Raw genomic sequence first — 27,103 nt, forward strand, 5'->3', positions numbered from 1 at the left:
TAACCTGCCTCTTCCAGGGGAACTGAAAGACCATCACATGTTCCAAGCCTTTGTCCAAAATATAACACTGGAAACAGGTTGAACCTTGTCTAATAAGGTGGGGTACAGGGAGTATTTTTTTATTAAAAAACCTTCTCCAGGTCTCCTCTTCATAGCCTCAGGGTATACAAATGGCTAAAACAATAATTTGACATCTCAAGGCTAAAGGAACATTTACTGGACCTAAATTAATGATGGATTCAAGTTGGAGTAGATACAGGTGGGTTTTTTTATCATGTGACCCTTCCAGTGAGGATCCCTATGCCAGTCGACACTAGCTTCAAGAACTGGCAGTTCTCTTGGATCCTGGCTCAGTAATAAGGGCAGGCCAAGATGGATGAAGGTCTGTCCTGCAATTTAAGGATGAGGCAGGTTTCTTTCCCAATCCAAAGAGTGTTGAAGGATAAAAGCATGGGTGAGGCTGGTAGCTACATGGAATGCCTGAGTGCAGAGGGCATTTTGGAGGAAGGGTGCTCTTCATTCAAAGGCGCCTTTGCAAGCTGTCTGCAACTGAAGCATGAATCGGGTCCAGGAATCACATTTTATAAGCCTCATTCATAGGCATAAAAAGTCTCTGGAAACAATATTTACCATTAGCTCTACCATTTATTAGCTCTTTTGTAGTGATAAGCACTAGCATAATTCAGATTCAGAATCAGAAAAATTTGAAACTTCCAGATATCTGGAACTCTGCTACAGTCAATATGAATACCATATAATCATGAATTTTTTTTTTCTCAAGAGCACAATCCTGGACTAATAGTTCAAAGAATGAAAGAAGCAGAAGGAGGGGATGGCAGACTGAAACACAGTGTACCGAGCACTGTGAGCAGGGTGTGCCATTCTCTCTTACTTAATTGGGACTTCTACAGTAGTTGGAGGTTGACCTTAAGAAAAATAAGCCACTCCAGGTTCTGAGTGTGAGCCGTGTAGACTGACAATGTCCCCTACCTGAGGGAACACTCTCTCACTGGGCAGGAATTGGTGGGCAAGATAGCACTCCCACTGCCACCTCGGCCAGACCTCCCCAAACAAACTCCTTCTCAGCCCAGTAAGACAAGGGATATGGTATCTCTTCTGCCTCCATTATTTTATTTAAAGGGGACTTAAAGTACCACATTTTCCTTAATAAAAATTAGCCCTGCAGTCCCAGTGCATTCATTCCTGATGTCTTCCCCACTTTTAAGTTATTAATTATTTCTTCTGTCTCTTGATCCTTTATTGTCTGCTCCATTATCTTTTTATTCATTTAATGGGCAACAACGCAGGTGGCCTTTGCTATTTTGGAAGTATTCTAGGTTGTGCTTGTTCTACCAGTAATCATGACCGTTTTGTCACCAGTTCCAAATAGATTATTAAGGTGCTTGTTACATTAATAATTAACATGAAGTTTATTCATGTTAATAAGGGAGCTGTTTTCAAAGAGGCCAGTAAAACATTATCCCCTCTCTTTGGAGTTGTTCTCTTAGGGGGGGAAATCTTGATGTTCTAAAGAAAAAGATTGTGAAATATTTTGTTGATTGCTTTTCAGCCCGTGCAGGAATCTATTGTGTGTAATTTTACACCTTAAAATCAAGATTAGTCATATATATACGCACATGCTGGTTAACCTCCTCTCATCACACAGGATGCAAAAAAAATATTGCTACCGTTTTTCAAATTAAAAAAAAAAAAAGCCCTAAACACAGTAATGACCTGACCATTATGGCATTAAATTTAGAACATACTGGGCTGCAGCAACACCCTTTGATTTTGATCTTTCATGTCCCTTTCCATTCCAACCCCGGGCATTCCAGCAAACAGACTTTTCACTCTGCAAATAAAGTACTCACGAATGTCATGCATATATTACAAAGATGTATATAACCCTCCCCTTGTTGGCCTCTGACAGCCAGTTTTGTGGTTGTGGTCACAACACTCTCACCATTCAAATGTGTCCATGTACTGTCTTGAAAAAGTGGGAAGTCTTCAGTACAGTTTTGGCTTTGGTACAGGACGTGCAAACACAAGACAAAATTAAGTCTTTAACTCCATGAAAAGAGGATTTTTAATTTTTATTGTGTTTGCGTATAGTTATGTATATAATGTATTATGTACGCATGAAAGTATGCAATTGCTGGTGATGAGTACTGCTTTTGAACAGAACAATGGACTAAATCTCATTGTTAGCTCCTATTAGATTAGAGTAAACCCACTAAATCAGTGGGACTTCCATCAGTGAGGACATATCAGTTCCCTTTCATCCATAGGGTCTATTCTTTCTGGGGCTAAAAGGTGAGTTTACCCTAATGTCTGTAAAAGAAGCAAGGAAGTTCTAATTCACACATCCTCTGTTACTATTAAATTATACAGCTTCCCTTTTTCATTAGCATTGTTTGCTCCCAGCTTTCCTGGTACAAAGTTCAAAGACTTCTGTGTTGCCTATAACATATCGTGGAGTTTTGTGCTGTTAGGATATGGAAGGATTAAAAGTTGCTATTAGAGAGTTATTATTATTTATTTATGTATTTATACGGTGCCACCAATATATACTAGAACAGAATCAGCACATTGGATGTCATTTGCTGTGAGTAATCCGAAATACAATATCAGTGGTAATTAAGTCTTGCTGTTGCTGACATATGCAACTTTGTTCTTTACGCTTATGATTATGGAAAAACTTTTGGTGATTTCTCCCAAGTGATTTCAGACAGTGGTGCATCCCTGCAACTGGGCAACCCTTGGGGCCTGTCACTAAGCATCCTCTTAGCATTGCCTTTCCAAAAAAAATCTGGCACTCAACTCCAGCTAGTAAAATAACTCCCGGATAACCCTGATGTAGCATCTCTAGGCTCAAGGGTAAGGTGAGATAGTTAAATGGTGGCCATCTTGCACCAACCAAGGTTGCACAGAATAAGTCCAGCAGAGACATAGGATGGTTCCTGAGATAGACTATGTCAAGGACCTCTTCAAATATTAAACTGACTCTGAAAAAGAACAGTTAAGGCACAAGAAGTAGACTTGTCCATGAAAGCTCACATTAAAATATAGAAAATAGTCTTTAAGGTGCCACAACATTTTTGTCTTCTTTATTTTTTTATTTTTTGCTTTGTTTTTGCGTGAAATATTGTACATACTTAGAATGCATAGAATATGCATCTACCATCCCAAGCATGCTGTGACATTTGAGGAAAGGTTCTGTAAGGTATATTCTGTAGCAATATTCAGTTATTCCATACTCTACTTAGAGCTTACAACACTTAGATGGGAATGCCTAGCCCCTCCCCTCTCAAATGTTGCTTTCTATTCATGGAAAGCTACAAGTCTGGAGGTGAGACGCTCCCTCTTGATTATGAGCTCCCCAAGTGAACAAGATGTTTTACCAGTAACAGATTTCCCTCATTTTATCCAGTATGGCTCTTTGCCCTACATAGGGAACTGCAGGGCTCACTCGATTCTGAATCTGTGGCCTGTCTAAGCATTTCTATGCATTTAGGAAAAGAGGAATCTGCCCCATAGCAAGGATGCTTCCAGGTAAGGAATGGAATACCCATGTTGCCTTATTCATAAAGTGAAGTTAGTGCCATTCATATATTTTTTTAAAGGGTTAGTTTGAAAGCAGGAGCAGAGATAGAATTCTCACCCCACCCCACCCACATCTATTGATGTTTTCACAGATGGAAAACTTCTGCTATAGATGAGATCTCTCCATACAGTGGGACTTCTGGGAAATATCCAGATCAGGGGCTCCATCCACAGTAGACTGTCAACTCTTTAGACTAGATGGACTAAAATACAGACCATATAAATCAGCTTCCTGTATTCCTATACCATATGACCTGTGCCAAAGCAGCTGCCTGACTTGGTTCATTTCTGCATGTGGAATGGGATTTGTGTCCCATTTTATTTTTTCCCTTGGGCTGGCCATTGTACTGATGGCACAATATTTTCTGTTTTGACTTGGACTGGCCCTCTAGGATTTGAGAATTCAGGATTTCAGATATATGCTTACCACATTTTTAGAAGAGATGCTCCCTCAAGTGGTGAAAGATATCTACTTGTCATAGCATGTGATTTTCCTCAGCCATTTGTCTTGCATCTATCATGCTTTGCTTGTGATTGGTCATGAAGGATAAATAGGAGCTTCATATGTAAATCTAAGTGTTGAGGCACATATCTCTGAGGTAGTCCTCAGAGAATAAACATTCCTTTCGATATCTAACCCAGCTTTCCTTCTTTCTTATCACCTTCTACTAACTCTTTTTATTAGTGATGCCAAGGATTAAACCAGGGATCATTGGCCTGTGCTGTACTGCTGAGTTACTGTTCTCTCCATCTTGAAACTGATGTTTTCCAAGACATTGTCAGAGTTTGTAGTTGGTACTTTAGCAGCTACAACCTCAGTCAATGTGACCACTTTTTTCCCAAGTTCTGCACTCAATTCACATCTAGAGGTCATATTTGTGATTTTAGAGACCTAAGGCCTTGTCCACACTGGGATCCTTCTTGATCTAAATTAATTCTTTTAACTGATAGATCAGGCATATTGATGCAAACCAATTTAACTTTCAAGTTAAATTAGCTGATCTAGGCTGATTATGCAATCTCTTTTTTTTTCTTAATGTGTACATATTAGAGTTTCAGCTCCAAGATATATTTTGTCCAAAAGTTTGCTCTAATCCATAAAAATAGCACTTTTATTTATGTGTAGAGGTTAATTTTAACCCTACCTGAACATTCAGAACAGGAAATTTTTACTTTAAACATAATTTAAGTAAAACTAAATTATTCTAAATTAAAATCAAGCATACTGAGTAGAAATCTCCCCCGTCCCCAAAGTACTGTATAACCATGGAGGTCAATATCTATTCAGTATGTGGTAGCTATAAAGGAAAGCCAGTCATGGTAACTCCAAGAACGTTGACATTTTATGCCCACCAGTGTACACCCCTACCTTTGCTAGCGTGCAACATAGGATAGCAAATATGTGCTTAAAATTGAACTCAGGGTGCAACACTAGGTGTACAAGACTGACCTGATGCACACTAGACACATCTAGGTATCAAAAGTGCTAATATTTCCTTGTTTCGAGTACAATGCATTGCTCTATCAATACTTTATGGATAAAAAGATCTTGCATGCATCACCTCCAGAACATACCTCAATCTAGTTCCCCATAATCTTGTCAAATCATATGTGGAACAATCCTAATCATTCTGTATAATGCACAGCCCCATATTAAAAAAATATCTTCATTGGAATGGCTATTTCCTTAGTACCATAGTGAAAGAGGGCAAAAGTTTTCATACAGCTCTCCATAGGTTAATGTATTTGGAGAAATAGAATAATAAAAACCATAATGAGATGCCTGGGACAAAAGGCCCATATGCTTGCTGACTCTTCTGTTCAAATGTTAATGCCAATGAACAACTTCATGGTCCTTGTTCTTCCTGCATATGATTCTTTATCATTAAAGTGGACTTCAGATGGAAAGTGCTTCAAGTAGAGAGTAATCTCATTCAAACATAACACTCAACTATGGTTTGGCATTACATGAACAGGGTTCTGATTCCCCTGTCCTCATTTAGCATCCACTTCACTTTTTAACTAATCGCACTTTATTGTACACCAGAAATCAGGGAAGTCATAGTTAATCTTGCATATAAATTAAATGAAACAAGTTTACAATCTGAGACCAGTTAACTGCAGCTAACAAAAAATGGAAGCAGAACCTTCTGTCTCCTCCTTGTGACTATGCCAGAGAAGTGGGAGATGGGGCAAATAAACCCAAGGCTCATGCCTATAAAATGAAACCTCATTTAATGTTTCAATGTGAATCATGTTTCACCAGAGCACAGAGTGCTATCCTCTGACGATGCCGGCCACAGAGACTGGCGAAACGTTAGGAAGAACAACCTTCAGAACACGGCCAAAGAGCCCGAAAAGCCCACAACAGCCATTGAATCATGTTTGCATGTGTGCACATTTGCATCATGTTAAGTGGCAAGTTTATATTCTTAACCTTTCATTTTTCTGGTATTTAATTATATCACCATAAGCCCTTCTTTCTTTCAATGTTCTCAGTTTGGTTCACAGTTAGGAACCTCCTATACCTGCTGTCTTTCAGGCCTGCATGGAAATATAAAGACAGAGGGATGGAGGGAAAGAGAAACAAGCCAAGCACACAGTGAAAAGACAGAGACAGAGGGATAAAAAGGATAACAGGAGCCATGAAAACATGCCAACCAGTGCTGTTGTTGGTTTAAATGCAGATAAGTATTGTACTGAAAACAAAGATTGCTTGTACTTTGTAGATAGAGACGTGTTTTGTTACAAAATGCTTTGTATGGAACTGGGTCACAGTAGAACATCAGCCAACTCCTCCCTCCCTCCCTCCTTTCCCTCTTCTTGCAAGCGCCCTCCCTCCCTGGCTATTCTTTGAATCTAGAGCCAAATCTCAAGAGTAACTGAGAAGCAATTTCGACAGCTGTGCCAGTTTCCCAGGGTGGTATCTGCTCTTCATTACTGGGTGACACTTGTATCTTTCTGGAAACCTTCTATTAATTAACAGGATAGGTTTGTTATTAACTGCTCTCTCAGCATTGTTTTTAATCCCATTGACACTGCAGACGAAGTTCCTGCCTGACCACATATTTTGAATACCTTGAAAAGAGCCCAGCTTCTACTTCAGTGACTGAACGCTTCTGCTTTTTGCTGCTTTTCCTGCACGGTGGTACACTTCTGTCTGCTTCTAAAAGGTGTTATGTTGTGAGTCTTACACAGTAGCCACCATTTGGAGCAAGTGAAGTATTCGAAAACTAAAGGGTTCTCCAGTTATCCCACATGGATAGGAACCGGCTTTCAGAAAGAAAGCAGTGACATTTGTAGGAGAACTTTCAGGAAGCTGCCTCACACCTGCTAAGACGGTACACCCAGTCCAGTGTACAGGATCCTTGGAGAGGTTAAGGCCACCATGTGTGTGCTGAGTCCCTGCTCTTTCTGGCTTATAAAAGCAGCCAGAAGGGGACTGGATGAGTGATTAAAAGGAGTGATAAATGCCTCCTTGCGGCAAGGTAGGGTTCCAGCATTCCTAAGGAGGCACTAGTGAGACCACTGTTGAAAGATCCTGAATTGATCCCCTCTATTCTAGAGAATTATCACCCTGTCTCCAATGTTCCATTCTTGGGCAAGGTATTAGACTGTGTGGTGGCTTCTCAGCTCCAGTGGTTCTTGGATGAGATTGATTGTCTTTGATCTATTTCAATCTGATTTCGAACTTGGTTATGGGACCGAGACAACTGTGGTTGACTTGTTGGATAACGTACACCAATAACTGAATACAGTTAATGTGTCCCTACTGGATCTTCTGGACCTCTTGATGGCTTTCAATACCATCAACCATGGTATCCTTACCGGAGAGGTGATCTCAGGACGCCATGGGCATGCAACATCTTTTGGGGTTCTGTTCTATCTTTAGTGTTACTTAACATATATATGAAACTGCTGAAAAAAAGTTTTCTGTAGTTTTCGACTCAGGTGTCACCTATGCACAGATGACACTCAAGTCAATCTCTCTTTTCCATCTAAGTCAAATAAAGCTATCCCTGTTCTACCTCAGTATATACCATCAGTAATAGATTGGATTAGGGCAATCAAAAGGCAAATAATAATAATAATAATAATAATAATAATAATAATAATAATAATAATAATAATAATAATAATAATAATAATAATAATAATAATAATAATAATAATAATACTGTTCTCCCTCCTTACATCACTTTCAAAGTACAAGTTTGTTGTGTTCTCAGTATCCTAAAAGTAATGAGCTACAAGAAACTATCTAACCTGTAACTTCTAAGATCTGGTCTAGCAACCAGTATTGAAGTAAAATTAAGTCACTAATCAAGGTGGCACCTCTATGTGGAACTGAGAGGAGATGGCATCCTGTCCTTTTGGATGCAACAATAGAATTACCTGTTCAAAATTTTTCTGCATGAATTAATTTCAGCATGTTCCTCATACACAAGACCACATCACCACACTGTGGTCTCAGATTATGCTTCTTTAATACCTACTGGGCTGATCTTTAAAGATGCCAACAAGATCACCGGTCTATTTATATGAGTTACAGGGAGTGAACGGTCCAAGGCAGTAGCATTTTTTCCTTTGGTCATCTGTTTAAATATGCTGCCTACAAGGAAGTTAGAATTGTTGGTTTGGCAGAGGGACACAAAATGATAGGAGAAATTAAAATTCATGCCAAACACTGGTGGTGAGTAGGTTGCCTATGGAATGCCTATGTTTGCAGTAGCTGATGGGGGAAGCAGAAAAAGAAAAATGGGTTTCCCCAAGTAAAATGGGTGATAATATTGCATGGAAGCACCAGGGCATGGAGATATTTACAGCAAACGGATGTTGTGCTGTTTTTAGTGGAAATCCTACCTATTGTTTTAATTTGATTGTGCTTTTGGGGAGGAGATCAAAAATAATTGCTTTGAGTGATTGGTGATTGACAACTTTTCCTCCCAGCTTCTCAAACAGGGTTTAATTATATACGTGCTATGCTCTTCTTGGGAAGCACAAACTTGCTGGAGGGAATATGCTAATAGAAATACCTGTTATATGAAATGTGATGTACAGTTCTTTTTACTATAGTTAATAATTCCAGAACTGACAGCAGATCAAGTTTCTATTTTAACTGTAGCAGTTTGTATTTCTTAAAGGCTATCAAAACACTAGTGGATTCCTGGCCACTTGAGACACGCCCTAGTTACTTTCCAACTAGATTACTGTAACACAATCTATGTGGAGCTGCCAATAGAAAGTGTAAAGAAACTTCAGTGGGTCCAAAATGCAGCAGCCAGATTACTGACTGGGGTTGGTTACAGGGATCACATAACACCACACCCACACACACACACCCAGCTGCAGCAGTTCCATGGGCTGCAGATCAGTTTCCAGGCACAATTTGAAGTGCTGGTTTAACCTATAAAGCCCTAAATGGCCTGGATCTAAACTACCTCAAAGATCATGTCTCCCATTATGAGCCAGCTTGGGTGTTAAGATCATCAGGAGGGGCCTTTCTCTCAGCCCTGCCACCTTCACAGGTGCATCTGATGGGGACATAGGAAAGGGAGTTCTCTGTTGCTCCTTCTAGACTTTGGAACTCCCTCCCACTGGAAGCTAGGCTGACCCCATCTTTGCTGTCCTTGTGAAAGCAGGCAAAGAACTTCCTCTTCATACAAGCTTTCCCTCAGTGAATGGCTACACGAGAGTGACTTTCAGATGGATTGTTACTGCATTAGTGTTCTGATTGACTCTTTCTACTTGTGTTTACCATCTCTCACAGTAGTACTTTGTTTGTTCCTTTTAAATGTTTGTATACTTATTGTTTCATGTTACCATGTAACCAGCTTTAATATTGTGTTTTAATAATGATGTAAGCTGCCTTTTTACACCCATTATTCTTGCCCTTAAATATAAGACACAAACAAGAGTGTGCATGCAGCTGATAGGTGGGGGCAAGCAGAGAGACTGCAGGCCCAGCTCCCAGAACAGAAGCCAGGCCTGCTGTGTCTCAAGATGGCGGAGGACAAAGAGGAGGAGGCAACAGGACCAGATAGGGAAGCAACAGGGGCAGTGGGAAAGGGGTGGAGGGCAGGTTGTTGGGGCAGGTGGGACAAACCAGGAAGTTTGTTAAACTGTAAAAAAATATATAGTTCATTGTTCAGGTTGGTTAAGGTTCATTGGTTTTGATGAACCCGAACCAACCCAAACCAACAAACCAGTGATTTTTAATGAAGTCCCTCATTTGTTTTTTAGTTTGTGCCCATCTCTATCTACTACCCATGTGCAGTAAATCTGTGTTTCTTTTAAGTTGCCAAGCAAAGCAAGTCTGCTTCAAGTTTTCTGCCACAGTGGTATTATACCTATTATTATCCTAGTTAATCAGAGGTGCAGTAGAAAAAATTAAATCCAAGGTTTCCTGTTTTTATGGGGGCCTCTTTGGATGACCATATAAAGCACAAGGCATTTCTCTTCTTCTTATTCACCTATGCCATTCCATGCTGCAGAAATGATTCTATATGCTTGAGATGTTAGGATCAAGTCCCCCATCCCCAAAAGACCTCTTGTTTGCCAACCCTGATTTTTTACAAAACAAAACACTCCGAGCATGTGCAATTTCATATTTGAAACTCACTTAAATTACAACACCATCACGATTGTAGAAATAAACGTTTCCTTCTGCTGCACTAATACTAAACACATTTGTTTGAGGATAAGCACCACTGTGTGGTAGAAAGGGATAATATATGTTTTGAGTAAAAATAATAAAATGAGCATCTGTAACCATGTGGATGTCTGACCAGCCAACCTGACTATAAATTGGGTTTTTCCACTTAAACATAGTGTGAAATAAAAAACGCAGCAGTGAGTTGTATCAGTCCCAATAAGCCCACCCGTAAGTGCCAGGCAAGATGTAGTAGAGGGACTGTTCTCCCATTGCCCCCCATTATCTGCTTCTCTGTAGGGTAATATATCTCCCCTCTCCCACGTGGGAGAGGCCCAAGACCTTGGTACTAAGATTCAGCCCAAGTTGCAGCACCGGCATGAACTAAGAAATGACCATATCTTTGTTTTACCAACTGTAAACTTTTCCTCTCATATATGTAATGCTTTATGATTAGCATATTTTAAATCTGATCAGAATAATAGAATCACATAATTTTACCCCAGGATCATCAATACCAAGCTTCTCTGTATCAGAAAACATGTCTATAATTTCCCAAACTGGTCAGTCTCAACAATTACCAGAGAGTTTGAGAGAGTGCATCTGCTTAAACATAGGACTGAGTGGATACAGAGTCAATAATGCCCAAATGGGTGTAATTATTCTGAGTGTGTGCAGTAGAGGAAGGGAGTGGGTTCAGGATAACCAAAAGCTTGGCTATTATTCCCACTAGGTGTCCTACAGAAAAGATACAGGAATTAGGATATATCTCCCATCAAAGTAGTGATGAGAGATATGTCCCAGCAACTGAGGTTAGCCTGTAAATTCCTAGCCAGCATAACCAATGGTGAGGGATGAAGGAGACTGCACTTTGACAACATCTGGTGGGGCTTGTATCTCGTAACCCTTAGCTAAAGAAAACTGCTCTACCCTCAGCTTGCCCCACTGGGAGGAAAAACACAAGAGAATGGAAGCCCTGTCTTAACATATCTCTTGTTCACAAGCGCATGTACAAGCAAATCATACTTCAGGATGAATATCATGTGCTGCTTTAAAACACCTCCCCCCCCCCCAGAAGCTTAGGGAACCCATTCAATCTATATTCTGTGCAAGGTTTTCACTTGGGGGGGAGGAAAAACACCAGGGTAAGCGGCATAATTTTAAAATCAAAGAAATTCATTTCAGTAGTAAAAGGTTAACAGCCTTTAGGAGGAACACTTTTTAATCACTCTCGTCTAGACTCTATCACTCGAATCACCCACAGCAGGAGTGAAATATGGCTAAACCCCCATCACCAAACAGCACCTAAAGACTGTTGTATTTAATCATGTCTGTGCACTAGTTATGGATTTTCATTATGATTCCCGATGCTGTTGCACTGCGTAAAATATTAATATCCATAGTAATGATGCATGAAGCTTGGAGTGTAATTTCTTCACTCTTCTTGTCTGATATTAAATTGTTACCACTTTATCATTTGTGTAGAACTGCACATTTCAATTAATCTTTCTGTATCAGCAGCCCTGATTAATATAGATCATGATTCATAAGCTTATCGTCACTATAGTTTTAACAGATCATTTATAAAGATCTTAAATTTCAGGGCCTGGGAGGCAAAGCCATTCTGTCCAAGGTTTTTCTTCCTTCCTGTTCCAGCAGGTTGCTCTATTCTCTTCCTTTCACACAATTAATTTCGGGAAAGAAAATTAGCCAGATAAAAATGGGACTCGGGCTTTATATAGCTTTATTCAAAGGCCTGCCTGAAGTTTTATCCCATTTGCATTGAAGGAATGAGTGTTTTCAAGGGACAGCACAGAGCTGGCACAGAGTGTGGCCGGAAGAAAATTCCTTTAACATGGCTATTTGGATACTGACAATCTTCCTTATAAATAGTGGCCAGTCATTCCAGGCATAAACCCAGACTTGTTTGTTCATTGGGACACACCTTTTCTCAGATTTGTCATGTGAAGAAATCTGGCTTTGTGGTGCAGGTTAATCCATGGGGTGCACAAGGTCTGGTCTAGACATGGGGACAAATATAAAAATGAATGGCGATATTCAATGAATATTGCTGATTCATCGATATACATTGCTTCGTATTCTTGAGGTCCAGAGACCCCAACGAATATGAAGCAATGAATATAACCCTTTTATATTCGTCCATCTATCCCTATCTGCTTATGCCCCCGCGGATCAACCGTTCCTTGGGGGCATTGGCAGAGATGGGTTTTCCCTTTGGGCAGCTTGCTAAAGCCTGCCCAAAGGAAATCCCACCCCCAGTTTATAAAGATGGGGGGATCGCTTTGCTTAGACATCCCCTGTCTTTCTATGCATCTGTGGAATAGACAGGGCAAGCTTAACCAAGGGGATTGTCCCTGCTGTCCTTGCAAAGAAAGTGGGGGTGGGGGATTGCTTTGGTCCCACTTCCCTTGTCTTTCTAGGAAGCGGAGAGAAGGCTGACAGAAGTGATCCCCCACCTCTATTGTCTTCGCAAAGACAGCAGGGGTGGGGGATTGTTTGGGCCCCACTTTGCTTCTCTTCATATGCCCACTGGAGCACAGAAAAATGGGGGAAGCCTGACTTAAGCAATCTCCCACCCCTGCTGTCTGTGCAGAGGGGAATTGTTTCAGTCAGGTTTGTTGAAAGTAAAGCAGAATAGCTTCAAGTTCCCCCAGATTAGTCTACCCCTTTTTACTCACCAGCTGGTACTTACAGTCAGAATAACTCTTCTGAGGCATTAATAAGAGGGGGGAAAACATTTTCTTTACTTACAGTTGAACAGATCAAACAGAAAACTGGCAAAACATGACTGCTTGTAACAAAAGGCCTCAATAGACTCACTGCTTCCAACAAACAGATGAGAAGGGAGAAAGGCTCTGAGCAGAGAGGTCAGATGCAGGGAAGGAATGATTGGTTACTGCTGGATAGTTTGATAGTCACCCCACTAAGAAAGGTGCCTCCCAGCCAAATCTACTAAAGGCAGCGTGTGTGACTGCAAAAACTCCATCAGATTGTTTAGATGATATTGCATGTTATTGCCCTTTAGCACTTGGGATCCACACATTGGTTAACCCACTTACCAACTGATCTCTATCCATTCCTACTTGTTAAGAAAATCCATGGGATATGGGAAGTTGGGATCGTAGCACAACATCAACTGATGTGTGATATCTTCCCATACCTCAAAGCAAGACAGCAAGCCATGCCTCCAAAGGACGCTAGAACAGGAATAGGCACTAAACAATTAGAAGTGGATATATTAGAGAAAGGTACATTTTTGGCCATAGACAGTCAGAACAGTAGGCAAAGGCAGAGCCGGAGATGGAGCCTTACCTTCATTCTGATTGATCAGAGGTGGGCAGGAGCAGCTATACTATTAAGCTATGCTGTCTGGCAACCGAACCAACTCAATGAGAAGCCTGCTCCTGAACTATCCTTACCTACCAGAATGAAGATAATTTACTTCTTTAAAAAAACAAGTCCCCAGTTTATGTATGTGGGATATTGTGCTTCTCTGTATCCATGATTCAAAACAACAGGAAATGGCCTGACTTTGTTGCATAATGTTGTGTCTACATTGTCAGCAGGAAAAAGGATACCAAACTTTACAAAGCAAAGGGTAGCCTTTGACAACACTTACTCTCAGCAGACAAGCTGGTCTATCGCAAGCTTGGGTACCCCAAGCTTGGGTAACTAAGGTGTTCTTGGACTGCAATTCCCAAAAAACCTTCACCATCAGCTGTGCTGCCCAGGGTTTCTGGGAGCTACAGTCCAAAAACACCTGGGTTACCCAAGGTTGGGAACTACTGGCCTGCAGGATACCCTCTTGTGCTCACTCACAACCACTGACAAAGAGACAACAAGCAGGAGAAAATCCAGAACCTTACTGCTTTTTTTTCATCACTAGATGGATTGACTCAATAAAGGAAGCCTCCGCTGTTAGTTTGCAAGGTATGGCTAAGAGCAGAGGCAGCAGGAAGAGAGAACTAACATGAGATGTTGTTGGTTTGCAAGACCTGAGCAGAGCTGTAATGATGTGACATGTTGGAGGTCATTAACTCATATAGTCACCACTCATTAGAAATGACTTGATAGCATATATGTAACATCTTTGGAGGGTTTAAAAAAAAAAATTCCCTGGCAAGATGGGTGATGTGGTGGCGCTGTGGGCTATACCACAGAAGCCTGTACTGCATGGTCAGAAGACCAAGCAGTCGTAAGATCGAATCCATGCGACGGAGTAAGCGCCCGTCACTTATCCCAGCTCCCACCAACCTAGCGGTTCGAAAGCATGCAAATGCAAGTAGATAAATAGGGACCACCTCGGTGGGAAGGTAACAGCATTCCGTGTCTAAGTCGCACTGGCCATGTGACCACGGAAGATTGTCTTCGGACAAACGCTGGCTCTATGGCTTGGAAACGGGGATGAGCACCGCCCCCTAGAGTCGAACACAACTGGACAAAAATTGTCAAGGGGAACCTTTACCTTTACCTAAGATGGGTGAAATGGCTGAGGTACCAACTAGAGACTATGATGGGATATAAGCACGAAGGCTCTGCTAACATCAAGTAAAACTATTCCCAACTACAAGGCAAAACCAAAACAACAACAAGAACAACAACAACAACAACAAACCACAGTAATTTCACAGCTTAAACAAATGAGCTTCTGAATTTGTTTTGCCTATGAATATATATAATTTTAAGCTCTTGCTGGCAAGCCTGCATCATGCATAAACATGTCAGAAAAAAATTAAAACAATTTCACTATAAAAAAAATCATAACACAAAATCTCTTTGTCCAAACTTCCCAAATGTGGCACAGAGCAAGAGAAGACTGTTTTCTATAACTGTGTCAAATTTACTGCTGGTCCAAAGCCCAATTTCTAAGTTTCTATCTTTTTATTTGAGCTGCCCCCTTTTTTAGAACTGCCTTGTAGAATGTTGATTGGCTCTGCAGCACAGTATCATTTGGACTATGTTAGTAGTTGGTGAGGAATACAGTTATATGGCTGCAGTTATGCTGGAGGCAGCCATGGACACTGGAAATCACAGTCATGGACAGGGATGTCCCTGAGTAGACCACTAGCCTATCCCTAAGCCAAAAAGCTAATCACAAATATCCGTTGTGATCCTTTACTGTCATTGCACCTCCTGTTCTACAAGTTGGCTTGGCTTTGAAAGTACCACATGTATTTGTTCATTGAATGCTTTCCCTGGTAAGTGCAGAACTATGCCTGAACTCTATATAGCAAGGCAGAGCCGCTGTTAGGCTGTGTAACCCCACACATTACAGAGCAGCAGCGGTGAAATACAGCCTGGAATTTGTCTTCAGAGATGAGATAACGTAGCTGCTTTAACAGCTGCACCTGTCACTTCCATATGACATATGGAGCATTGTGTTGAGTACATTTGCAGGGCAATTTTCCAGTTGGAATAAAAGGCTTCCTAAGGTGGATTTTCCTCAGTTTTTATCCCTCTCTCTAAGATTATTTATACATATATATTCTGCAAATATCGACTGCCAGCACACGCAATAGCAGTAAAATATGGGATAAGGAGAAATGTGTTCTTGAGACACCACAGGTTGCCCCCAGTTACTATCGGATACTACAAGCTGGACACCCAAGGTAGGAGCTGATTTTCCGTTTTTAGCCAGACAATTAGCTGTTCTCACTATGTAGCCACTTCTGCACAGTCTGATCCTATTGGTCCTTATTGGTGGCTTCTATTTCCCAGGTAAGTATATACTGTACAGGGTTACACTATCAGTACTGTTCTTTTAGTATTTAATCTGTTATTATTAATTTGTTTTGTTTTTAATGCCACCTTTTCCTGGTGAGGTGAGAAAAGCATGTCAAAAGAAAACAATTTTGAGAGCTATAAAGCAATATGAGAGTGGAATGCCATAGAACCATTGTCTCAGAGCAATAAAACAGGACAATTTTGGGGCACATAAGACCTCCCCAAGAGCTGCTGGGAGCTCCATCCTACTATGTTGCTGATATCAAATGATAGTAACAGAAAAATTACAATTTACCTTTAAGACAAGGTGAACATTAAATGCTGTAAGCCACCCAGAGACCTTCAGGTAGTGTGGGCGGCATATAAGTTAAATAAATAAATAAATAAATAAATAAATAAATAAATAAATAAATAAATAAAAACAAACAAACAAACAAACAAACAAACAAACAAACAAACAAACAAACAAACAAACAAACAAACATGGAGTGTGACATTTATTTTCAAGCTTCACTGAAGTTCAGGAGATTCTAGAAGCCCTGTTCAGCTTGAAAACAATCTGGTGGTCCTCATGCAACCTGTTTTAGAGATAAATCATGGGATTTGTATGCAGGTCTTGCCACCAAAAGTCCAGGAGGAAGAAGTCAAAACTGGGTGAGAAAGAGCTTCATACAACTTCTTGGCCATGTATTGTCTGTTACCGCACTAGAAATGTTCCTGTGTATATCTGGGGTGTGTGTGAGAGAGAAGACACTGGCATGTGGAAATTACACGAAATAATCTTGACCCTAAAGAAAAGGAGGCCATAGCATTGGCCCAGCTCCCAATAGTGTGCAACTTCTAGATGTTTGTTTTAAAGGCTGTCAATCCTCATCTCTATTTTGTTTTACTCTCAAAACCTTAAACTAAGGATAGTGTTGTCCTGCTTACTCATCACTGCATAAAAACAGACATGAGTTTGGAATATTTTGTGAAGATTCCTGTGACTACACAGGTTGATTAAAATGGGAACAGCAGCAGCTCAGGGGCAGAGCAGATGAATTTCATGCAAAGGAAATTTGTACAATCCCTGCTACAAACTCTGAAAGAGAGTCTTGCCTGAATCCAGGAGAATTGCCATCAGTCAGTGTAAACAATATGCTACTAGATGGATTCATGATCTGGCTCAATTTAAAGCAGCTCTAAATATTCCTGTCAGGTCATTCATTAGCAATTTCCACATTTCCTTCGATATGTTACAATTGTAGAGAAATAACAGCATAAGAATTCTCAACCATTTAAACCTTCCCTTGAATTAAACAAAACACACCAGGATAAGGTAACTATTTCATTGGTCCTTAAGCTTTTGGCCAACTTGAAATGTGAGAACTATGTTCTCTCCACGTTACTTTCCCATAGAACAGGCGAGAGATCAAGACAGGGAATCAAGCATCAAACAAATGGTGAACAGGAAAAAGTAAACCTAATCTTATGGTCTTGCCTGGCAGACTTTCAAATCCCATATCGACAGACTTGTCACCTGCAAAATTCTCCCTGAAGCCACTGCTTTATTTATTTATCCCAGTGCATACAATCAAATCTGAAAGATGCCTATCCATGGTTCTAGGCACCTTTGACATGCATTATAAAATATCACTACGTCCAAGACTACCCATAAATCCATCTGCCAAGCCTTGATGCCCTAGCATGACTGACCTTAAAGATGATAAATGCACAAGCTGTTGCTGTCTGGTGACACTGCTGAGGGCTTGGTGGGGATTCTTATAGGAGGGAACAGCAAGTGATGTGTACAGATCAAGAGAGAAAAGCCAGGGTGGTGCTGTGTTAATGTACAGTGTGCATAAACTGTGGTTTTTTTTAAGTATTATTGGGTAGAGCACAATAATATTCAATTCTTTTCTAAAAGTGGGATATTAGGCTTCTGTAGCCACAATATAAAATATCAGGAAATGACCCAATATTGCTGGACAATATCATGCCCATGTTGCCAGCAGGAAAAAAAAGATTTAAAAAATTATATAGCAGAGAGCAGCCTAAATGTTGACAACACCCATGTCAGCAGTCAAGATGGTCTACAAGGATATTGTCACCGTACAACTATTCTAGCTTTCTCTCCTTAATAGATTTTCTTTGTTAAGATGAAAGACAGAAACAGCAGCAATAAAACAAAGGGGAGTTACAAATGGAAGATGATGGTATGGGACTCCCACCCCTGAAGACAAATTCCATGTTGTAAAGCAGGGTGATTGCACAATGAAAACTTCTTCTGGAAACACCCAAAGAATCCCATGAATTTAACAACTAACACATTCATTGTGACTATCACTAGTTACAGCTTATGTCACCAAATGCAATTCAAATTCTTCCTTTTCTATTGATGTAAAATCCAGTTTTCCTAATGAACATATGAATTCCTGCATTCTTATTTTTACATAAACATCCAAAGGATATAACTTCAACAGATTAAACAAATAAGCTTCAAATCAAATAATGGCTCAAATATTCATGTATTTCTTTCTTAATGAGAAAATAACCTAGAATTGAAACTAAATTCATAGGGAATGAGAACAGCTGACAAGATTTGGCATTTTAAGGGTTGACCACACCACTGAAGAATTATTACCAGATATTGGTATGCAAGTATTTTGTTTTGGGAATTAAACTAACATTTATCTACCTCAGTGCAGATTAGAAGTTCTCAATCCTAAATGCATGACTCATGAATATAATCTACTGAAATAAAATCACAAGTGAATCATTGCAGCGTTAAGGTGTTTTTTAAAAATTAAGCCATACCCAGTTGTCTAAAAGTGGTGCAAACAGAACCTGCTGCAGGAACAATTATAAAATGAAGGTTTCTTAGAATGCAATTTTAATTGCAGGGATCTATTGTGGGTTTCAGAAATGTAAACAGAAGCTGAATAATATTGTTCTCGGCCTTTCCAGAAATCAAAGCCCAGCAAGAGTGTCAACAGAAAACGCCAGAAGTTAATTGAGCACTGTTGAAAAGCTCTGTTCTCATGAAACTGTGTACAGTATCTGCCAGAGGAAACATCAGCCTCTAAACAAAGCTTCTGAACTTGATATTCATTGATTGGTTTGAAGTGATTTGTGCTCTGCCCATCCTCATAGAAGCACAAACCATAGGGGAAAAAAAACATTCAAAATCACAGAATCAGAAATCAGGGCTATAAAAATACAATCCAACATGTTCAAAAAAGGAGCCAACTACTACATTAGTTTTTCGCTTTCCATAAAAGCCACTGATTTATAGCAACTTTTCCTATTTTTAATATTTCCTCACCCATTTATATAATCAGTACCTAATCTATTCCTTCCCATGGGTTGTGGCATCTGACAATATCCCCTGGCTTTTGTTTACTTTCCTGTATAGCTCTGTCCAGGCTGCATAGATTGTGTTCTGTCTGCATGAACTATTTGACTGTGCTGTGATCTCCTGGGGCCTTAACCTTGCCATAGAGACTGCCTGACCTACCTGCTGGGCAGCATCTTATGGCCTTGCAGTGACTTTTAGAATAGAAGGTGCTGTCTGGCTTTCCTCCAGAACGGAGCCCTTCCTTAGCTGTCTCAGCTCTTGCTCGGTGCTGAAGGGGGAGGTCAAGAGAGTGGGGGAAACCTCCATTCAAAGCTTTCTAGCTTTAATCTTCTCATGCATTGGTGTGTCTGACTTACGGCGATAGGTAAATAGTGACAGTAGCAGGATTATACTTTAAGCCGCTAGCTATGGATCTGCACATGTGCTGCGCCAATAATAGGGTCTTTTATGTGTAAGTTTGGTCTTCTCTTTCTGTCCATCTGGCAAGATTGAGCATCACTTCCTCATGATAACCTGCTTACCTCAAATAGAGAGAAGCCCAGGAAAGAGGCCTTAACAAGACTGGGCTGCTTTCAGAGGTATCAGCCTGTTATGATTGGTTGGTCTTCTTTTTAACAGTTGTCCTCAGAAGAAACATTTGGACAATCTTGTTTGAATTGGATAGAATGATTGGAATCTCCATGATCATTCTCTTTACCAGTTTCAATTCCCTTGAACTGGCATGATGTGGCACTGACTATAGCCCCATTCAGGGCATAATGCCTGTGAATAGTAGAGATGGAGATACATATGATCCCCACACCCAATATTTCCACTTAGTATAGAAATCTCTCAGACCTTTGTATGTTTAAGATGAAGGTCTAATACAGAGTGAATTTGGTTATATTGCTCTTGTGATCAGTTGCTAGTTAGTAAGATAGACGGACGGACGGACGGACGGACGGACGGACGGACGGACGGACGGACGGACGGACGGACGGACGGACGGACGGACGGACGGACGGACGGACGGACAGACAGACAGACAGACAGACAGATAGATAGATAGATAGATAGATAGATAGATAGATAGATAGATAGATAGATAGATAGATAGATAGATAGATAGATAGATAGATAGATAGATAGATAGATAGATAGATAGATTATACTCTTCTTGATCATGAAAACACTATAAATGCAGTCAACTGAATATGTTTACAGGCATCATGACAGACCTTCACATTAAACGTGTGTATCTCTAAAAGATTTCTGAGTGGAATGTGAAGGTGAGACTTTTATGTGTCCCTGCACCCCTACCTCTTTTTGCTCTTTTCAGGTTTCAAGCATAACAGTAAAATATACCTGGTCCTGAATCCTATTACCAACCCCAACAAAATTAGATGCATTTCAACTATGTGAAAACAGTGAAGTTAGTTTTTGTACATTCCACTGATTCCAATCAGTCCATCCTAGTCAGGACTGGCAATTGGATTTTAGGCCCCAGTTGTCAAATACAGATCATGTTGCAACTTTTCTTTCCTAAGAAAAGCCATCAAATTCATTCATAATGCCAAGATCTTTAATGTGCCATGCAACCAGGCAATTGAAAGCCTCTAAATCCATGTGTTTGATGAATATTGTATGATTTCAGTCATTAGCTAAAATCCTTTTGTTTAGTGTAGTAAATTGCACTAGAGTAGGCCCATTTAATCAATGGGATTTAGTGATTCATCACCATAAATTCCATTGATTCAAATGGGCCTACTCTAACTGTGTCTTACTACACTAAAAAAAGTGGCAATTAGACTACACCAATTTGAATCAGTGGAACTTATGGAGAAGTTGACTCATCAAATCTCCACTGATTCAGTGGGCCTACTGTGATTTACTATGCTAAACAACAGGATTTGGGCCGTTTAATCAAAGCCATCAAAGCAACACTTTTCAACTTACACATCTTTTCCATTGGTCACTCAGAAGTTTATTACTGAACAGGCAACACACACTGAATCCAGTAATACTATAATATCCCTGATCCCATATCCTGTTTTAAATAGTGTTCATCAGCAGCAACACAAACTCTTGTGGTTACCGTAATATTCTTAGACAGAGTATTTAAATCTAACCATGCTCTGATTTCTGAAAGTGTGAGAACCATATTATGACTGTTTGGATGACACTTATTGATAGATATATTGTGCCCAGATAAACAGGTGTATATACCCTTACCATGCTGCTATACTTGGGAAAAAGAAGTTGTTTTAAGTTTATGCACCAACCACGGATCCTGAGGAGGCTGAAATTGACCAATTCTATGAAGACTTACAACACCTTCTAGAACTAATACCAAAGAAAGATGTTCTTCTCATTATTGGGGATAGGAATGCTAAAGTAGGGAGTCAAGAGATAAAAGGAACAACAGGAAAGTTTGGTCTGGAGTTCCAGATGAAGCAGGGCAAAGGTTAATAGAGTTTTGTCAAGAGAACAAGCTGGTCATCACAAACACTCTTTTCCAACAACACAAGAGGTGACTCTACACATGGACATCACCAGATGGGCAATACCGAAATCAGATTGATTATATTCTCTGCAGCCAAAGATGGAGAAGCTCTATACAGTCAGCAGAAACAAGACCTGAAGCCGATTGTGGCTCTGATCATCAGCTTCTTATAGCAAAACTCAAGCTTAAACTGAAGAAAGTAGGAAAAACCACTGGGCTTGTCAGGTATACTCTAAACCAAATCCCTTATGAATACGCAGTGGAAGAACAGATTTAAGGAACTAGATTTGGTGGACAGAGTGCCTGAAGAATTATGGATGGAGGCTCGTAACATTGTACAAGAGGCAGCAACAAAAACCATCCCAAAGAAAAGGAAAGGCAAGAAAGCAAAGTGGCTATCCAACGAGGCCTTACAAATAGCAGAGAAGAGAAGGGAAACAACATGCAAGGAAGATAGGGAAAGTTACAGAAAATTGAATGCAGACTTCCAAAGAATAGCAAGGAGAAACAAGAGGGCCTTCTTAAATGAACAGTGCAAAGAAATACAGTGGTGCCTCGCTTAGCGATTGCTTCGTTTAACGATGAAATCGCTTAGCGATTACTTTTTTGGAGCGATCTTGCGCTCCGTTTAACGATGGTTCCTATGGGCAATTTTCACATAGCGATGATTGGGACCATGCTTCGCATAGCGATGACAGTTTGGGTCCTCCTGTTTCGCTTAACGATGGTTTTGACAGCCTCATGTTGGCTGTTTTTTAAATGTTTAAAAATGTTTAAAAAATGTTTAGAATGCTTGAAATCATAAGTACACTTAATAAACCCTTTATTAAACTAATTAGACTTTCTTCCCACTCTTTTTAAATTTGTTGTAATTTCCCCCCCATTGAGATGCATTGAATAGGTTTCAATGCATTTCAGTTGGGGAACCGTGTTTCGCTTAGCAATGTTTCCTATGGCGATTTTCACTTAAGGACGGCAATTTTTTGGGAACCAATTATCATCGTTAAGCGAGGCACCACTGTAGAGGAAAATAATATAAAGGGGAAAAACAGAGATCTGTTCAAGAAAATTGGAGGTATTAAAGGAAATTTTTGTGCAAAAATGGACATGATAAAGGACAAAAATGATAGGGACCTAACAGAAGCAGAAGACATAAAGAAGAGGTGGCAAGAATACACAGAGGAATGATACCAGGAAGATTTCGATGTCCCGGACAACCCGATAGTGCGGTTGCTGACCTTGAGCCAGACATCCTGGAGAGCGAAGTCAAGTGGGCCTTAGAAAGCATAGCTAACAACAAGGCCAGTGGAGGTAATGGCATTCCAGTGGAACTATTTAAAATCTTAAAAGATGACACTGTTAAGGTACTACACTCAATATGCTAGCAAGTTTGGAAAACTCAGCAGTGGCCGGAGGACTGGAAAAGATCAGTCTACATCCCAATCCCAAAGAAGGGCAGTCCCAAAGAATGCTCCAACTACCGTACAATTGCACTCATCTCACACCCTAGCAAGGTTATGCTCAAAATCCTACAAGGTAGGTTTCAGCAGTGTGTGGACCAAGAACTCCCAGAAGTACAAGCTTGATTTCGAAGGGGCAGAGGAACTAGAGACCAAATTCTGGAACTAGAGTTCCAGAAAACCATCTACTTCTGCTTCATTATCTATGCAAAAACATTTGACTGTGTGGACCACAACAAACTATGGCAAGTCCTTAAAGAAATGAGAGTGCCTGACCACTTTGTCTATCTCCTGAGAAATCTACATGTGAGACAGGAACAACAGTTAGAACTGGATATGGAATAACTGATTGGTTCAAAATTGGGAAAGGAGTACGACAAGGCTGCATATTGTCCCCCTGCTTATTTAACTTATATGCAGAATACATCATGTGGAAGGCCGGACTGGAGGACCCCCAAACCAGAATTAAGATTGCCGGAAGAAATATCAACAACCTCAGATATGCAGATGATACCACTCTGATGGCAGAAAGTGAGGAGGAATTAAAAAAACCTCTTAATGAGGGTGAAAGAGGAGAGTGCAAAAAATGGTCTGAAGTGCAACATTAAAAAAATAAGATCATGGCCACTGGTCCCATCACCTCCTGGCAAATAGAAGGGGAAGATATGGAGGCAGTGGCAAATTTTACTTTCTTGGGCTCCCTGGTCACTGCAGATGGTGACAGCAGCCATGAAATTAAAAGACACCTGCTTCTTGGGAGGAAAGCGATGACAAACCTAGACAACATCTTAAAAAGCAGAGATGTCACCTTGCCAACAAAGGTCCGCATAGTCAAAGCTATGGTTTTTCCTGTAGTGATGTATGGAAGGGAGAGCTGGACCATAAAGAAGGCTGACCGCTGAAGAACTGATGCTTTTGAATTGTGGTGCTGGAGGAGACTCTTGAAAGTCCCCTGGACTGCAAGGAGAACAAACCTACCCGTTCTGAAGGAAATCAACCCTGCCTGCTCACTGGAAGGACAGATCCTGAAGTTGAATACTTTGGCCATCCCATGACAAGAGAAGACTCCCTGGAAAAGACCCTGATGTTGGGAAAGTGTGAAGGCAAAAGGAGAAGGAGACGACAGAGGACGAGATGGTTGGACAGTGTTGTCGAAGCTACCAACATGAATTTGACGCAACTCCGGGAGGCAGTGGAAGACAGGAGGGCCTGGTGTGCTCTGGTCCATGGGGTCAAGAAGAGTAGGACACGATTGAATGACTAAACAACAACAAAAACCTCACACCTAGGAAAAACCTTGGAAGAGTCATTGTTAAGTCAGAATCATAGGTGCACAATTGTGTTGTTGTTGTGAAGCCCTATACTATTGTACTTGTCTTATGCCTAAACTTAGCATAGCACTCAGCTTTGATAGCAAGAGGTAGGACCAACTAGCCTTAAGACTTTGGATTGATAAAATGTGTCTGAGCTTGATGCCCATCCAGAAAGAACAGGGAGAAAATTCTGCAGGAAACATTTAAAGCAGTTAACTCTTCCCATAGGATCAATTCTTTCCTAACTGCCGTGGCCAGCACCTTATGAAATCAATCAGCCCTTGTTTTTGAATGCTGTGGAGGCTTGTTCTTGAGCTCGTTCTCTTTCAGCGCACAACACTCTGAGCTCAAATTCCAACCAAACCCAGATCATTCCTGCCTCTTATACTCAGCAGTGCTGTTTCTTTACATCTTTATTAAACTCTATAGCCACTTTGATAGGGAAATTGAAAAGCAAAAGATATGAGGGACAACAAAAAGCCATAATTATGAAGATTCAATTTAATTTTAAAGGTTGCAGAAGGAGAAAAAAATGAAGCAGGAGAAGAAGAAACCAAATTAATTTAGCAAGGAAGCATTGCATGAAATATTGTTGGCGCTTAATAACCATGCAAAGACAGATGATATGTGTGGAAAAATTAGTTGTAGGACCTCATAATGGTCTATTAATATTTTCTACAGGCACAGAAACCCTTTGCTGAATTATTGTGACAAAGTAATTTTTAAAGGGAGTTTGAAAATCTTCAAAAGGAAAGGACAGGAAGGATGTAAGCAAAAAAGAGACAGAAACAGAGAAAGGCCCATTCAAACATTAAGCTCTGAGCTAGGCTTCACACCATTTTATCGCTGTCCTCACTTTCATCATGAAGATGCAAACTGAAGAACTATCTGTACTTCTGGGTTGCTTCATGTGTTACTCCACTCACTTTTTGTCATGTGTATGCTTAAGATGCTTTTAAATATACACCTGTAAATACAGCAAGTGAACAAGACTCATGGATACACCCACATCTATTAGAATTGCTCGTCAGAAGTACCTGGAAAGTGTGGAATGAACCTGAAATATTTGGCCTGTGGATATACAAGGCCAGGCTGTTTCTTGGAATTTGAGGATCAGCACGCAGATCTCCACTACTAGGTGACTTGGCCAGAAGTCCAGTTCCTTTTGTTGAATTTTGGGGTCAGCTTACACCTGGGAGATAGGAGAAACATGCATTTCTTACAAGATTTTTCTTCCGGGCATCTGATTCGTCAGTGCTAGCGGGTGAGAAGTCAGGCATGCACATCCATAGACTGAGGCAAGCTCATTTTAGAGTTAGCAAATAGTCCTTTTCCACTTAAGGGAACTCCACTTAAATGATATTTTGTTAACGGTTATCATCTAGGTAGGCAGTTCAATAGTTGGACTAGATCTTTCTCCCAGTTCTGCTGCTATCATCTGCTGTTAGTCTCTAATCACTTTTTCTCAGTAACCAAACATCATTTGGTTGACCTTTATATTTATATAGCTCAAGTTATTGTCACAGTACATGTTTTATATGACCGTGTGGTGGAAACTGAAAGTCCTACTAACTGAAGATTAGGATGGCCATGTGTCCCTTTTAAAGATGGTCATGATTCTGCGATTTGGCTTGGTTTGGCCACAGGTTCTGCTGTGGATGCTATAGCTTTCGAGCCCTGCCTCCTCCAGCTGGCACCCACCTGGAGGAAGAGACATGGCTTCCCAGCCCTGCCATTTCCAGGTGCTGCATCTGAGTGGGCGCCCACCAGACCGGGACTGGGAAGCCGGGGCTCCCACCAAAGCAGCCGCGGGGTCAAACCACCAAATCATGGAACAGCAATTCATGCCCATTTCTAAAAATTCATGCCCATTTATAAAAGAGGCAGTCATCAGTTTGATGGAGGAAAATTCTCCTTTTCAAGCTGTCCTCCATTTGAAGACCTGTCTGATCCAAACCTGAGGCAGTGACTTGACAGGTATTTCTTCTGTTGGATTATAAGACATTTGCACATTGTGAGTAGATCTGATATTTTGGCATGATTGTGTGACATATTTTCCTTACCCATCAAAGCTTGGTTTTTGTTTTTTGATAGTATTTCCGCTTAAACTATTTTGTCTTGCTTTTGACTTATGTGACCATCTATATTGGTTCCTTATGGCAAATGTTGGGCTTGCTCAAATGACATGCCTGATAATGCACAGTTTGAGATACGGTGTAGGAGTAAATTTGCATTCTGTTCATACTGGTGAGGACTACAATTGCAATGCAAATTGTAAACTAATTTTTTAAAACTTTTTTTTCCTCCTAGTTTTGCATTATACCTCAGTGCTATAGCACTAAACTAATACAGCACTAATCCAAATGCTTACTATGTCTTATCAGTTCAGTGTTATTTCACTTGCTCATTATTAATTTAAAGGGATGTGAATGCCAGCAAAATGAGTTGGTAAGAGAGAGGTGATGATGGCATTGAAGAATAGGGAAGAAGGGAAGCTGTGTGGTGTGTGGA

At 40.4% G+C, this 27,103-nt stretch overlaps 2 long non-coding RNA genes across 2 annotated transcripts in view; one reads left to right on the forward strand and one right to left on the reverse strand.

Annotated features, from left to right (window-relative positions):
- The window catches only part of LOC144587858 (uncharacterized), a 59,440-nt gene extending 33,432 nt beyond the window's left edge, over positions 1–26,008 (reverse strand). The window contains exon 1 of the long non-coding RNA XR_013543043.1: positions 25,630–26,008. This is a non-coding gene — a long non-coding RNA (uncharacterized LOC144587858). The remainder of the gene's footprint in view (positions 1–25,629) is intronic.
- LOC144588113 (uncharacterized) lies at positions 109–7,703 on the forward strand. The gene is made up of 2 exons (XR_013543462.1): positions 109–3,552; positions 6,146–7,703. It is a non-coding gene; the product is annotated as an uncharacterized LOC144588113 (long non-coding RNA).
- Positions 26,009–27,103: the final 1,095 nt, after the last annotated feature.

This window comes from Pogona vitticeps, chromosome 3 (assembly GCF_051106095.1).
Source record: "Pogona vitticeps strain Pit_001003342236 chromosome 3, PviZW2.1, whole genome shotgun sequence".
Lineage (NCBI taxonomy): Eukaryota > Metazoa > Chordata > Lepidosauria > Squamata > Agamidae > Pogona > Pogona vitticeps.